The 13,272-nt window shown below is 47.2% G+C and overlaps 1 protein-coding gene across 3 annotated transcripts in view; it reads left to right on the plus strand.

Moving 5' to 3' along the window:
- The window catches only part of LOC119771809 (SPHK1 interactor, AKAP domain containing), a 151,835-nt gene that overhangs the window by 21,583 nt on the left and 116,980 nt on the right, over positions 1-13,272 (plus strand). For 2 of the 3 annotated variants that reach the window (XM_038267970.1, XM_038267974.1), the window contains exon 2: positions 4,498-4,538. The exons of the other annotated variant lie outside the window; for it this stretch is intronic. The gene's annotated coding sequence lies outside the window, so the exon portion shown is untranslated. The remainder of the gene's footprint in view (positions 1-4,497; positions 4,539-13,272) is intronic. 3 annotated transcript variants of the gene reach the window in all.

A 13,272-nucleotide genomic window follows, 5' to 3' on the forward strand; every position in this document is an offset into this window, starting at 1 on the left:
ACCGCTTCCAAAACATGTTGCATTAGAAAGATCACAACATCACACTTTAACTAAATTCTACTTGTGTGACATGTCTCACCTCTCCACGCTGAGTCACAGGAGGAGTCTCAAAAAGCTTCATACTGTATATCTCTAAGCTTTCATTTCCTCTTACTCAGACACTTGTCATCAGAGCAACATGATAGTTAAGTGTTCTTGTGGAATTAAGATTTTAAAAACAAAAGCTTTAGGAAAGACGGTTCTTAATGCACTGAGCAAGCAAATTATTTTTTCTCTGGTTGGCTTTACATTTCATCAGATTAATGCAGATAATGCTACTCTCAGCATCAAATGAAGACCTCTGGTCCAACTAGGGTGTATTGAAATAAAGTGAATATACTAGTTCCTTCTAATCAGAGGCCTAAAATTCTCTCTATAAAAAGAAGGTTCCCTAGCATGTTGCCTTAAGTAGTGCAGCTTAATCTAATTTCACCTCAAACACTTGAACTTACCCGAAAGTTTTGTCTACCCCTGCCAAGGGCTAACGGTGTCCCAATTTTTTTGGGGGGGGAAGTGGCAATTTCGCAGAGGAACACTTGGAGAAAAAGAATGTCAGGCACCTTTTCTCATTCATTCTTTATATTTACTTCCTTTTTGGGGTGGGTGGATTCTACATCTCAGTTGGGCTCCATAGGAACTTTAGGGGTATTTGCAGTATCTTAGCTGGTTACTGCCTCCAGTGTTCCAATAACCATGGGCCCTACCATTGTCTTCACCTTCTAGGCTCTTTCTATTTCTTCCCTGAGGCCTTGGTTTCTCAAGGTTTTCATGTGTTTTCTTCCTGATGTTTCCATCATTTGGGATGGCAGCATCAATCAATGTGACTGTTCTCTGCTGCTTATCAATGATTGCACTGTCTGGTTGGTTGGCCACAACTATTTAGTCTGTTTGTATCTGGAACTCCTACAGATTCTTAGCTCTGCCATTCTGGACAACCTTGGGAAATGGATCCCGTTTGGATCTTTGTTTCTGTATACTCTCCCAGCCACGTGATTTTAAGGTTTCAAGCAATCCTATCCTGCCAGTATCTTACACCGTGCCGTGAGATGGTGGATCATTCCTGGGGCCTCTTTGCATAGTCGGCACCTAGGATCTTGCCTGGTATTGTCCTCTATTGTGTTGGTGAACTGCTCCTGTGCTGCCATAATCAGTGTTTTTGTGCTGTCCTTCAGCCTGGCCATCTCTAGCCATTGAAAGGATTTGCCCATATCAGCCGCTTTATGTCGGTGGTACTGTGTTAAGACTTCTGAATTAATAGAACTTTCCTTTCTTGTTGCAGGTACTTGGTTGTTGCTGCATTTTTAATGGCCTTTTTGTGGTCTACAGTTGGCTGTGGTATTCCAAGGAACTTTTATTTCTCTTCTACATCTACTATTCTATTATCTATTCTATATCCTCTGTTTTGATCTCATATGAAGATGCATACCTGTGCAATTAGAATCTTACTGCAGAGGTTTAACTTTAATAGGAAGTGTGCGCGGCCTTTGTTCTCTGTGAAAAACTAAAAGCCCAGACAGAAATTCTCTGGAGTGAACAAAGACCAGGACTGCTGGAAAAATGTTCTTTTGGCAGTTAAACTATTTTGACAGCACATGGAGTACATAAACCATATATACAGTAATATTCCAGGAAGAGATCCTCATATGAGCCATTAAACACAGTTGAAAGTGTCATGTTTTAGGGATGCTTTACTGCAGGAGTACCTGGCCAGCTCGCCAGCATTAAAGCTGTTATGAATCCCATTGTGTCAGAAGCTGCTGAAGAGAATTATGAGACTGTTTAAAAGCTGAAGCAGAACTGGACAATTCAACATGACAGTGACCTAAAACATAGCAGTAAATCCACCAAGGGCTTATTTAGGATTGAGAATTGGAAGGTCCTGAACTGAGTCAAAGCTCAGATATAATGTATGGGTCATGGACGGTAACTTCTTTCAATATATACAGTAGGAGGATCTATATCAGGTTTGGAACCAGAGTCCTTATCTTCTTACTGATGTATTGTACTTTTCACTGTCAAAACTCTGTCACCCTTAAAAGAGAGTGGAAAAAAGAAAATTCAAACTTCAGCTTCAGGGGTGTGCACTTATCTCCAGAAGTCTATTGGTGAGAGGTGGGGTACATTCTGGACAGGTCACCAGTCCATCAGAGGCCAACACAGAGACACACAAAGATGTACAACCACTCACACACTCACACCTAAGGACAAGTTAAAGGTGCCAACACTAACCTAACAGTCATGTTTTTGTGGGAGGAAGCTGGAGTACCCAGAGAGAACCCACGCATGCACAGGGAGAACATGCAAACTTTCTGCAAGGCAACAGTGCTATAAACTGCATCACTGTGCAGCCGTTTCTTTGCTTATCAATGCAGCCAAAACATTTTTAGCTGGTCACTGATAGAGTCACTCAATATAGGCTCCTGACTTCCTGGATAATTTTGAAAAGATTCTAAGAAGTTTTACATTTAGATGTAGCCTTGCTAAAAAAGAAAAAAAAAAAGCTGAACAGATTTGACGTATGGATTTTACTTTATTACGGAACTGATCAATAACTTAAAATGAACCTCACACATTTTCTGTTTGCATGCTGTACAATAAAAATCACACATACACACATATATATATATATATATAGATGTATAGATATAGATGTATAGATATAGATATATATAGATATATATACACACCCACACCCACAGTTGTATTAGTCTGCAGGTTTTTACATAAGGTCACTGAAGGAAATGTGTTTTCTAACTGTTTTTAAATTTGCATTAAGTTCCAGCGTCTCTGAACAGTGGGAGTGAGTGAAAACAGGATGTTATAATTTTTTCACATTTCACTCTTGGGGTTTTGCCGTCTGCTAAATTTTGCTCTTTTCACAGCTCTTTCTCTCTGCAGTACTTCTGTGTTCAACAAAGCCTCCAAGAACCTTATAATGTGTAGTACATACTGTTACTGATAATCATTATTTCTTATTTAAATCCATGTATTAAAGTATGCCTCTTCATGAAGTGATTAGGTCATTAAAAAAGCTAAGCAGTAGTTTATGGGAAATGTCGTTTTTTATATTTGTGTGAATTTATTAGCTGGGAAAAAATGAACTCTCCAAAGTAGTCATTTTTTGCTCTGACTGAAATGTAGTTATCTATGCATTAAGTTATTGAAATTAAGAAAAAAAGTTATTAGAAATACAAATAGCTTTAATTGTCATGACATGCATCAATGTTCGCTCACTCCTTTGCAGAAACTTTATTCTAAGGTTAGTATCCCTACCAAATGGTGACCTCTTGGCAGGTAAATCTTACCCATCAGGTAGCTTGCTGGCCTACACTGACAAATTACTTTAGTTACTGGTGTGTGCTCAATCATGACATGGTGGCATGTGAGCAGAAAAGCATTGTCATTACTGATGTTGATTTGACCTGATTGATTTTAGCATCCTTCCCTGGATCTTCTGCTTTGTTTTATATTTCATAGGTGTTTGGGTTAGAGCTCCCTCTCACTGCCTGTGATCTCATCCACCAGTTATCTTCATATAGACCATATGAAAAATATGTTAAAATATTACAAGAGAAAGGCAAACAATATTTCTCGCATTATCATCAACATGAAAAAAGCCTTCATACTCATGATGGGTCCCAAAAGATGCACAGAAACTAATAAGAAAAACAAAAGACAGAGACCAGTCAGAGCAGTTCTGATTAAACTAGCTAGATCACTTAGGCCTGATCATTAATATGCACTGCCAGCAATGTGACAAAAGGCCATAGTATTGCCAATTTCATTTCCTAAGCACGGTCTCAGAGGAGTTCATTTCCAGTGCCCTCCAACCACAACTGAGTTGAAATTGCATTTCAGCAGTGAGAGCGGCATGATTGAACGGGGGAGCATTTTAGACTTGCCAACACTTAAAAGGCTGACATGAAAATCTAGAAGTGCATGAATCCATGATTCACCCTGCAGCGTGCCCTCAGTCTCTGTGAACTGCAGCTCGGTCTGTACCTTCAGTGGCCTGCTAGTCATGGTGAAAGAAAACAGGCAACACAACATTAGCTCCACTTGTTGCTCTCTCTTTGGATACACAATTACTATATATGAATGCAATACTTAATGTTAGTGCTGTCATAAATTTAGATTAGGCCAAAGATGGATGATCCATATTACATACATACTGTATTACAGAATATGTTTTCTTCTTCTGTAACAACTAATGATAGAGTGGCACAAATATCAAAAAAGTAAATAAAAAAAATTAGAAAAAAGAGAAACGGAAAGGAAGAATCAAGGAAAAACTTTTAGAAAGAGAAAAGAAAAAGAGAGAAGCATTAATGTATGTATGTGTATGTGTTTTTAAGAACAAAGAAAATGATGTATGATTTAATTTATGCATTTTTTTTTAAAAACCCAAATGGGGCAGGGGTCAATATGAATTATCCTCCTATTCTTTTTTTTTTGCAGGAGGTGCAGGAGGCAACATTGCCATGGAAAAATAATGAAAGGTAAAATGATATATACGTTTTCATGTTCCTTTCATTAGTGAATGGTCTGTTTGAAAAGGCTTAAAAAAAACAGCTAAAGTGGAAAAATCACAATTTGGCATTCCATGGTTTATCTAAAAGATCAACAACAATGGGCAAATTTTTAGTCCTAAATGTTTGCAATTGTGGGAAAATCGCAAACCAGGATATTAAACTACCTTTTATTGTGTGGATTTGTGCTTATCACAGTATTATTGTCCATCTAGACATACAATATTAATGTGAAGCTATATCCAGGTGATCTGCAGGTATTTTCACTAGTGAAAATAAAAACCTAAAGCGTTATCAGAGTGATATGTTACTATTTTCCTGATCCAAATAACCAACAGGGAAGGACTGAACTCTGCCAACACCCATCGTCTCTCAAATCAGTGGTTATCATGGAGACTTTGCTTGCAGATTGATGAGGGAAACTTGCTGGCAAAACATTCCCAGTTATTTCTTCACAGGCGCTTCTCCATTTCCAGGGCTGTTTTAAAATGCTGTTATTTCTGCCCAGTAGTTTAAATTGCTTAATTTTTACAGTTTAATACTTCTCCAAAGTAAAGTATTCTATTTAATAACTTTATTATTTGTCAATACATGAGAAAAAAATTATGATTGAATGCTTATTTTGGGCTGCACTGTGCTGCAGGTTTTAGCACTGTTTCCTTGCAGCAAGAGTGTTCCCAGTTCGATTTACGATTCAGAATCTTTCTAAATGGAGTTTGCATGTTCTCCCTGTGCATGCATGGGTTCTCTATGGGTAGCCCGGCTTCCTCCCACAGTCGAAACACATGACTGTTGGGTAAATTGGCCTCTAATCAGAATCAGAATCAGAATCGAGTGAAGGAGTTCACAACTAGGAATTTTTTATGGTACAATCGTGCAACATGAAACATATAATATGAAATAGGTAAATAAAATTATAAAAATCTCTTTTTTTTTTTTTTTACAGTGTCCTGTCTGGCAAGGTGGCAATAAGAATAATTGTCTTGATGCCAAAAGGAGCCCAACAGATTTTACTTTCACAAGTGTAGCGGTATGGCAATTGCCATACTGCTCCACTTGTTTCATGTATATAAATTGCTTTATTATAATTATGCAGGGAGTTTTACAGTTCATATGGACACTGCAATGTAAGTAGAGCAGAAAAACAGAAGAAGAAGGAAAAAGAAAAAAACTGGACAAAAGATGAAAGAAAGAGGAGATAGGAAGGAGACAATGACAAAACATTTTCAGTCTGCTTCAACACCTGTAATGAGATGGAAAAAAAAAAAAAAAAAAAAAAAAAAAAGAAAAAAGAACAGCACAACCAAAAAACATGGTACGAGATATACAATAAAGCAAACACCTTGAAACTATCGCTAACGTAATATTATTAAGTCTGACATGTACTCTGTGTTACCTGAAGATATGAATGTGGGGTTTCTGTTTGGAAGTGAATCTCTAAGTACCTGAAGCCTAGCACCTGTAGTTGTTTGTGAGGGTGAACTTGTGCATGTAAAGTTTTAACCATAGAAAAAATGCTCAATAGTGGTTGTGGAGAGCCGGAGAGGCACACCCCCCAGAGCACTGAGTCCAGCGCCGGGAGACCCAAAGCCCCAGGCGCCCAAGGGGACCCCAGAAGCGAAGGCACCAAGGCGGGGCCAGCCCCGGAAACCAGACCCCACCAAGGCAGGAGGAGAGACAGCCACGAAGAAGCCCCCCAGCCACCGCCATGCCGGCGCCCCGGGGAGCCGCGGGGACGAGTCCGCGGGCCCCGCCGGCAGCCGGCCACCCCGAAGTAGGGCCGGGCACCGAACACCAGCCCCCCCACGGCGCCGACCAAAACGCCCCAGCCCCACAGAGCACCGAAACACGCCCCGCCCCCCAGCACCAAGCCCCGGCGACCGGCCGCAACACCCACCGCGACCGCACCACCCAGGAAAACACTCAGGCGGCCCCGCCCCCGGCCGGGGCCCATGCGCATCCGCCGCGAACCGGCCGCGAGCGCCGCGGGACCCCCCCCAAAACGCCCCCCCGGCCAAAAGCGCAGCCCCACCCCACCAAGACCGATGCCAACAGCGCGCAACGAAACACACCGCGCACAGAATCAGCCCGAGAGCAGAAAAGCCGCCCGGCGCAAAACCGCAAGAAGAGCAGACCGCAGCCGGCGCAACCACCCCCCCCCAGCAGCCCGAGGGGCAGCACAAAGCCAGAGCGGAGCGAACCGCGCCGCCCCCCCCACCGGACGAAGCCAAAGCAGCCCAGCCACGTCCGCCGCCCCCCCCCGCCGCCCGCACCAGGCCCTGACACGCGGCCAGAGCAGCTCCGCCGCCCCGGCCCCCCACCACGCGCCCGCCATAGCCACTCCAGGCCCCCACCCGCCCCGCAGCCCCACCCGCCGCGATCAGCGGGAACAGAGCAGCCCCGCCATGCCTCCAGGAGGGAAAACCCACCCGAATACCTAGCCAGCGCAGCCAGCCCGCCCAGACCGGCCCCCCAACACTACCCCCCGCCGGAGCCGCCCGGACCCCCACACACCAGCGGCGCGCCGCCAGCAGGACCCCCACCCAGCAGGCCCGCCCGCCCCCCGAGAAAACAGACATGCCAAACCCCCCAAAGGAAGAAGAAAAAAAAAAAAAAAAAAAAAAACAATGCCCCCACAATGCGACAGCGGACACCAGACACCGACCCGCCCGCAACCGTTCCCCCCCACCGAGGAAGAGAAAAAAAACATAAATAAATAGGTAAATTAATTAATTAATTAATAATTACAATTAAAATAAATAGGCAAGAGGAGAAGTGCGAGCGGAAAAACCGGAGCCCAAAACAGGACCCAAGACCCGCACCCCACCATGCCGTGCAGCTCCCCCCCCCCGAACCGGTACCACAGAACCGGCATAGGAAAGAAACACCGCCCAGGAACCGGCATCGTAGCGAAGGCACCGGCACCGACCCCGAAAATCCCCGAACAACACCCAGCCCCACCCCGAAGCGGATCCAGTCCCAGGCCCCAGGGATCCGAGGCCCCAAGGGCACCCGATCCCCAGACAGGAGCCCCAGCAAAGCCCCGGCCGGCCGGGGCCAGCGGAGAGGCCGCCAGGAATGAGCCAGCAGTCCCCCGGGCATCCACCCCCAGCTCCACCAGTGCACCGGTGAGCCCCGACGCCAGCCAGCGGAGGGAGAGCAGGACGGGGGGAATGGGCTCCGCACTTAGCGGAGACTTGAGATGTATTTGGGAGAGGGTGCGGTTGAGACCCCAACCTGGGAGAAAAAAATAAAAATAAAATTGAATAAAATAATAATAATAATAAATAAAGAAAATAACAACGCGGACACACATTCACACATAACACTCACATCCAATAATACCAGGACCAAAAACCCGGTGACACCGGTGGTCGGTCCCGGGACTATCGGATGACCCCATAAGTGAACCTAAAATCCGGATGTGAGGGGAGGGGAGCGGCGACACCGCCACACCAACCCATCTCTTTCCTGCTTCAAGCCCGGCCCCCCACCCCGCACACGGACCGGACCACCCCCAGCAAGAGCCCCCCCCGGGACCGGGGCCCACCCATCCCGCGCCGGCCACCCAACCCGAACCGCCCCCCCCCCCTGAACAGAAAGAAAAAAAAAAAAAAAAACCTTCAACCAGGCACTTCATGCCCCTCCATCCAACCTTCTTTGGGGAGAGCAGAGGTGACAGCCCCGCCACCAGCAGGCCACCTAGGCCCCGCAGCCAGCCCCAGCCAAAACCACGGACCAGGCGGCCCGCTCTTCCTCCAGGCCCCAGACTCCAGGCGGCAGCCGGAGAACAGGGGTGTGAGAAGACCCCGATCCTCCCTGCGCCCGCTCGGATGTGGTGTTGTTGCGTGTTGCTCTCAGATGCAATTAAAACTGGGAGTACCAAGAGGGGGTGTCCGGCACACTCCACCCCCCCTCCAGGAGATAGACGGTGCCAGCACACCCCCCCCTTCGACAACCCTCAATGTCTAGATGCGAGAGGGGATGGAGGAAGCCGACCGTGGTGAGGCCCATAAAATAAGCCCCCCCCCCCTGTGGCCCTGACCCCCACCCCCCGAAAATGCCCTACATAGATGTGTGTTGTGAAAATGATGTAGATGGAAGTGTCTAAAATGCAAAATAAAATTGGTGTGGGGGACGTCATCAGAAGGTGTGGCCCTCCAGTAACGACCCCCTCCCCAAAAACCTACATGTGTGGCAGAGTGATGGAGCAGGCAGAGGGAGGATTTCGGGGATGGGGAGCAAAGGACTGGGGTGCTTGCTGCACTCCCAGGGAGCCAGCTCCCCCGCTGACTCCAATAGGCACCGCCGTTCCCCGAGAGCCCCCCCAGAGAAGTGGGCCCCACCAGTTTCACCACCATAGCCCGGGGGCACGGGACCGGCAGCAGGACCCACCAGCCAGCCGGGCACGGAGCCGACACCACCACCACCCCCCGTCCTGTCCATCCAAAAATAAAAATAAAAAAATAATAAAAAATAAATAAATAAATAAGTAGATAAATAAAAAATAAAAAAATAAAAATAAATAAATAAATAAATTAAATTAATAAAAAAATATAAAAGGAAGATAAGAAAAAAAAATAATAATAATAATAAATAAATAAATGAATAAGGGGGGGACAACCCCAGCCGGCCAGCCAACGCACAACACGCAGAGCCCCCACCCCGGACGAAGCCCCACCAGGGGGCAGCACGGACCAGGACCAAGACAGGGAGCCAGACCCAAAGCCCTTCAAAGATCTCCTTCCCTCTATCACCACCCCCCACCCCCCCTCCGGAGATGTAATCCCTCCCCTACAATAACAATCAAGCTACTCACCACACAAGCGACAGAAGACATCCAGGCCGAGATCATACCTACTCCCCCTCCCTCCCCTTCCCCCACTTACAGAGTGCAAACCCGTGAGGGGGTAAGCACTTGCCATAGGTGTTAATATCCATGCCCCCCCCAGCCCAGCAGGCACCCCGGCACACCAGAGGCCGTGGCAGCAGGGACAGACAGCCGGGCGTACACCGGCCCAGAACCCAAGCAGCACTCCCCACAGAACCCGAACCCCCGAACCCCCACCGGGGACCCCGCCCAAGGGCAATGCGCCCCAGGGATCCCAGACCCCAGGACCCACCCCAGACCCACCCCGCAGTAGGGCCGGGCAATGCCCAAAAACCCCCGGCGCCGGCGCCAGCGCCCCCACCTCGACCCCGGCCACCGAACGACTCCCCCCCAACACCGGTCCCACAGCACCAATCCGAAGAAGAAGAAAGCCAAACAACACAGCAAAGTGCAAATCCCGAGCCCCACTCCAAGCCCCGATCCCCCCGCCCACACACCCCCTCCCACACAAAAAAAAAAAAAAAAAAAAAAATTATAATATTCTCCCCCTCACTGGAGAAGAACGGCCGCAAACAAGCCAGTGCCCAACACCCACCGCCACACCACGAGGACCCCTCCACCCAGATGCTCCTCCCCAGAAAAGTCAACATGCCTGCCCTCCCAGGAGACAGGCAAGCCCGCCGAACAGGAATCCCCCCGGCAGCGCACCGCCGGGATGCGGGGGCCCGAGCAGCCCCAACAGAAACAACACCGGAAGGCCGACACGGACGCACCGACGGCACCAACCTAGCCCCCAGGCGGACTCCCCCACCCAAAAACACAACGAAACCACCCCGCCCCCACCGACCACAGCAAACACAGCCGCAAGGCAAAGCAAAGGACAGAGCAGCCCCACCCGGCGCACGCCGGAGAGCCAGAGCAGCAAGGCCGCCCCAGCCGCCAGAAGCCGGCACAAGCAGCAAAAAGAAAGCAGCAGACGCGACCCCACCACTCCTGCCGCGCCCGGCGCGAAAGCAGCACGACCCACCCCGCTCCGGCCCCGCACCGCCCACAGGCCGCCAAGAGGAGGACGGCCACGCCGGCCACGGCCCGTCCCCCCCCCGCCGCCAAACACCGAGCAACCCTCCACTCCCAAACCGCGCACGATGCACCGCACCACGCGCCACCGGCACCCGCCCCAACAGAGCGAAGCCACACCCCGACCCGGGGGCGCTCCAAAGGGACCCCCGACGCCCGCAACCAGCCCACAACAGACACACACGAGCCCCGGCCACAGGCGCGACCACCCACGCCCCCCCCGGACGACGCAACCACGGCAAGCGCCACGGCCAACCACCGAAACCCGGCACCGGAAGACGGGGCACACCCCGACGCCCCGCAGAGCAGAAGCACCCCGGCCAGCACCACAAAAGAACCGATGCCCGGCGCCCAGCCCCACCCAGCAGCAGCACAGCCACCAGGCCAGTAGCCCACGTCCGCCACCACGGAACCCCCCAAGAGCACCGCACGCGGCCGCCGCAGGACCCCCCCCGCGGCGCCCCAGACCCCGCCCCGACGGGGGCAACAGTCCCCCGGCCGCAGACCCGCCAGGCACCCCGCTCCGAGAGCCCCCCCGAGCCCCCAGGACCCAAGGACCCCCGAACTAGCCCCCGCGCCCCACAAGACGCACCCCATAGCCCCCCACTACACTAAGTGATGGAGCCGATCAAGGGAGCCCAGAGAGATCGGTCTGATGGGGATGCAGATGCTGTCTCAAGATTAATATGATCCAACAACAGATTTCTGTACTGATTGATGTTGAGTTTATCCTTACTTTTCCAATTCATGAGGATAGTTTTCTTTGCGATACATAATGCAGTGAATGCCAAGCAAACCGATTTTTTTCCCATAGAGCTTCCCTCAAAGTCACCCAGCAAGCAACCTGAAGGGGAAATTGGGATTTTACAACCCAGGCACAGTGATAGATCCTTACATACCTGTACCCAGAATCTCTGAACCGGCGTGCATAACCATAACGCGTGAAAATAATTATCAAGTTGATTGCCTGTGCACTGTGGACAGATGTTAGATTGCGCAAAACCCATCTTGAATAATCTTTGACCTGTATAGTGCACTCTGTGGAGGATTTTGTATTGTATTAATTGTAAATTGGGGTTTCTGGTCATGTTAAAAGTTCTTAGACATATCTGAGCCCAGATGTTTTGTTCAAAGCTGACTGATAAATCCTCCTCCCATTTAGTAATAGGAAGAGATATTGTATCATCCAGTTTAGTCAGTGTCCTGTATAACTTAGACAGTAGTTTGGGGGGGGGTTAACTCTAGAAACTCTGATATTTTAGTTGGAATTATTAAACCTCCATCAATATGCTTAAATTTATTTCTAATTATAGCTTTGATTTGCTCATATTCTAAGAATTTATTTTTGTTAATGCCATATTGCAAGTTTAATCTAGCGAATGTGATAAACTCCGTACCTTCAAACAAATGATCCAGATATGTAATACCTTTATTCTTCCAGTACGGAAAGTTTATCACATTATTGTTTTGTAGAATGTCAGGGTTATTCCAGATGGGTGTACGACTGCACGGGATAAGTGATGAGTTCGTTATTTTTAGAAATTGCCACCATGCTGTCAGGGAAGAGCTGATGTTAATATTTTTGAAACATGGGTGCCGTTTGATCTTAGAGCTAATGAACGGCAAATCTGAGATTATTATATTACTGCATATATCCTGTTCTGTGTCTATCCAGGGCTCATCTAAGGGATTATGTTTTATCCATTTAGAGATGTATTGTAATCTATTTGCTAAATAGTAGTGTTGGAAGTTAGGTAAATCTAGTCCCCCTCTGTCTTTATTTTTCTGAAGTGTTTTTAAGCTGATACGAGGGGGTTTGTCCTTCCAAAGAAATTTAGAGATGGAAGAATCTAGATCTCTAAAAATCTAGATTCTTCTCTAAAAACACTGGGGTATAAGGCATGCAAAAAATATACTAATATATACAAATTGTCCTTAGGTGTGTTTGTACGTGCATAGATGTATGTTGTATGTCTTTGTGTCTCTGTGTTGCCCTCTGACAGACTGGAGACCTGTCCAGGGTGTACCTTGCCTCTTGCCCATAGATGCCAGTTGGGATAAAGCGTGACAAAAGATGGATGGATGGATGGATGGATGGATGGGTGGATGGATGGATGGATGGATGGATGGATTGATGGATGGAATTATGTAGGAGATTTTTTCTTCTTTGACAAAGCATTTTTTGTTTTTAGTCCGGTAATTGAGATGTAGTCTCAAATGTTTAACTGATTGTTTTTAAATCAACTCTGGCTTTTATCCAATGGATGTAAAGAAAGCGATGCCTCTTATCCATGCATTTTCTTTAGCATTGATGAACTGTTGGTACATGTGTCAACATCATTGCTGTGTGGCTGCATTTGAAAAGAACAAAACAAGAAGCACAGGAAACCAGCACTTTTTAGCCATTTTTTGAATTCTAATGGAAATGGATTTATCCATATTGAGCTTTACAGCAGAAATGTGACCAAGATAAACAGGCTTTCAAAATGAGATAAAAATAGAGGCAAATAAGAAAATAAATTATACATAAAAAAATTATCTTCACTTTCATTATGATAAATTACAGATTGCCTTTAAAAGTCACTTTACTCTCGTCAGTAATCGTTAATCCATTTTTTTTCCTTTTGCTCTCTTTGGAGAAAAAAAAAATTATATTTCATCATATTCAATGTTTATATTTTGTTGTAAGCACTTATTCATTAACATGTTTTCATGCCATTTCTGCTAGACAAACATTTTAAATATTTTTAAACCATAAAGAAATAAATATAATGCACACCACCATGATACCAATGT

This window comes from Cyprinodon tularosa, unplaced genomic scaffold (genome assembly GCF_016077235.1).
Source record: "Cyprinodon tularosa strain WSP-4 unplaced genomic scaffold, ASM1607723v1 ctg69, whole genome shotgun sequence".
Lineage (NCBI taxonomy): Eukaryota > Metazoa > Chordata > Actinopteri > Cyprinodontiformes > Cyprinodontidae > Cyprinodon > Cyprinodon tularosa.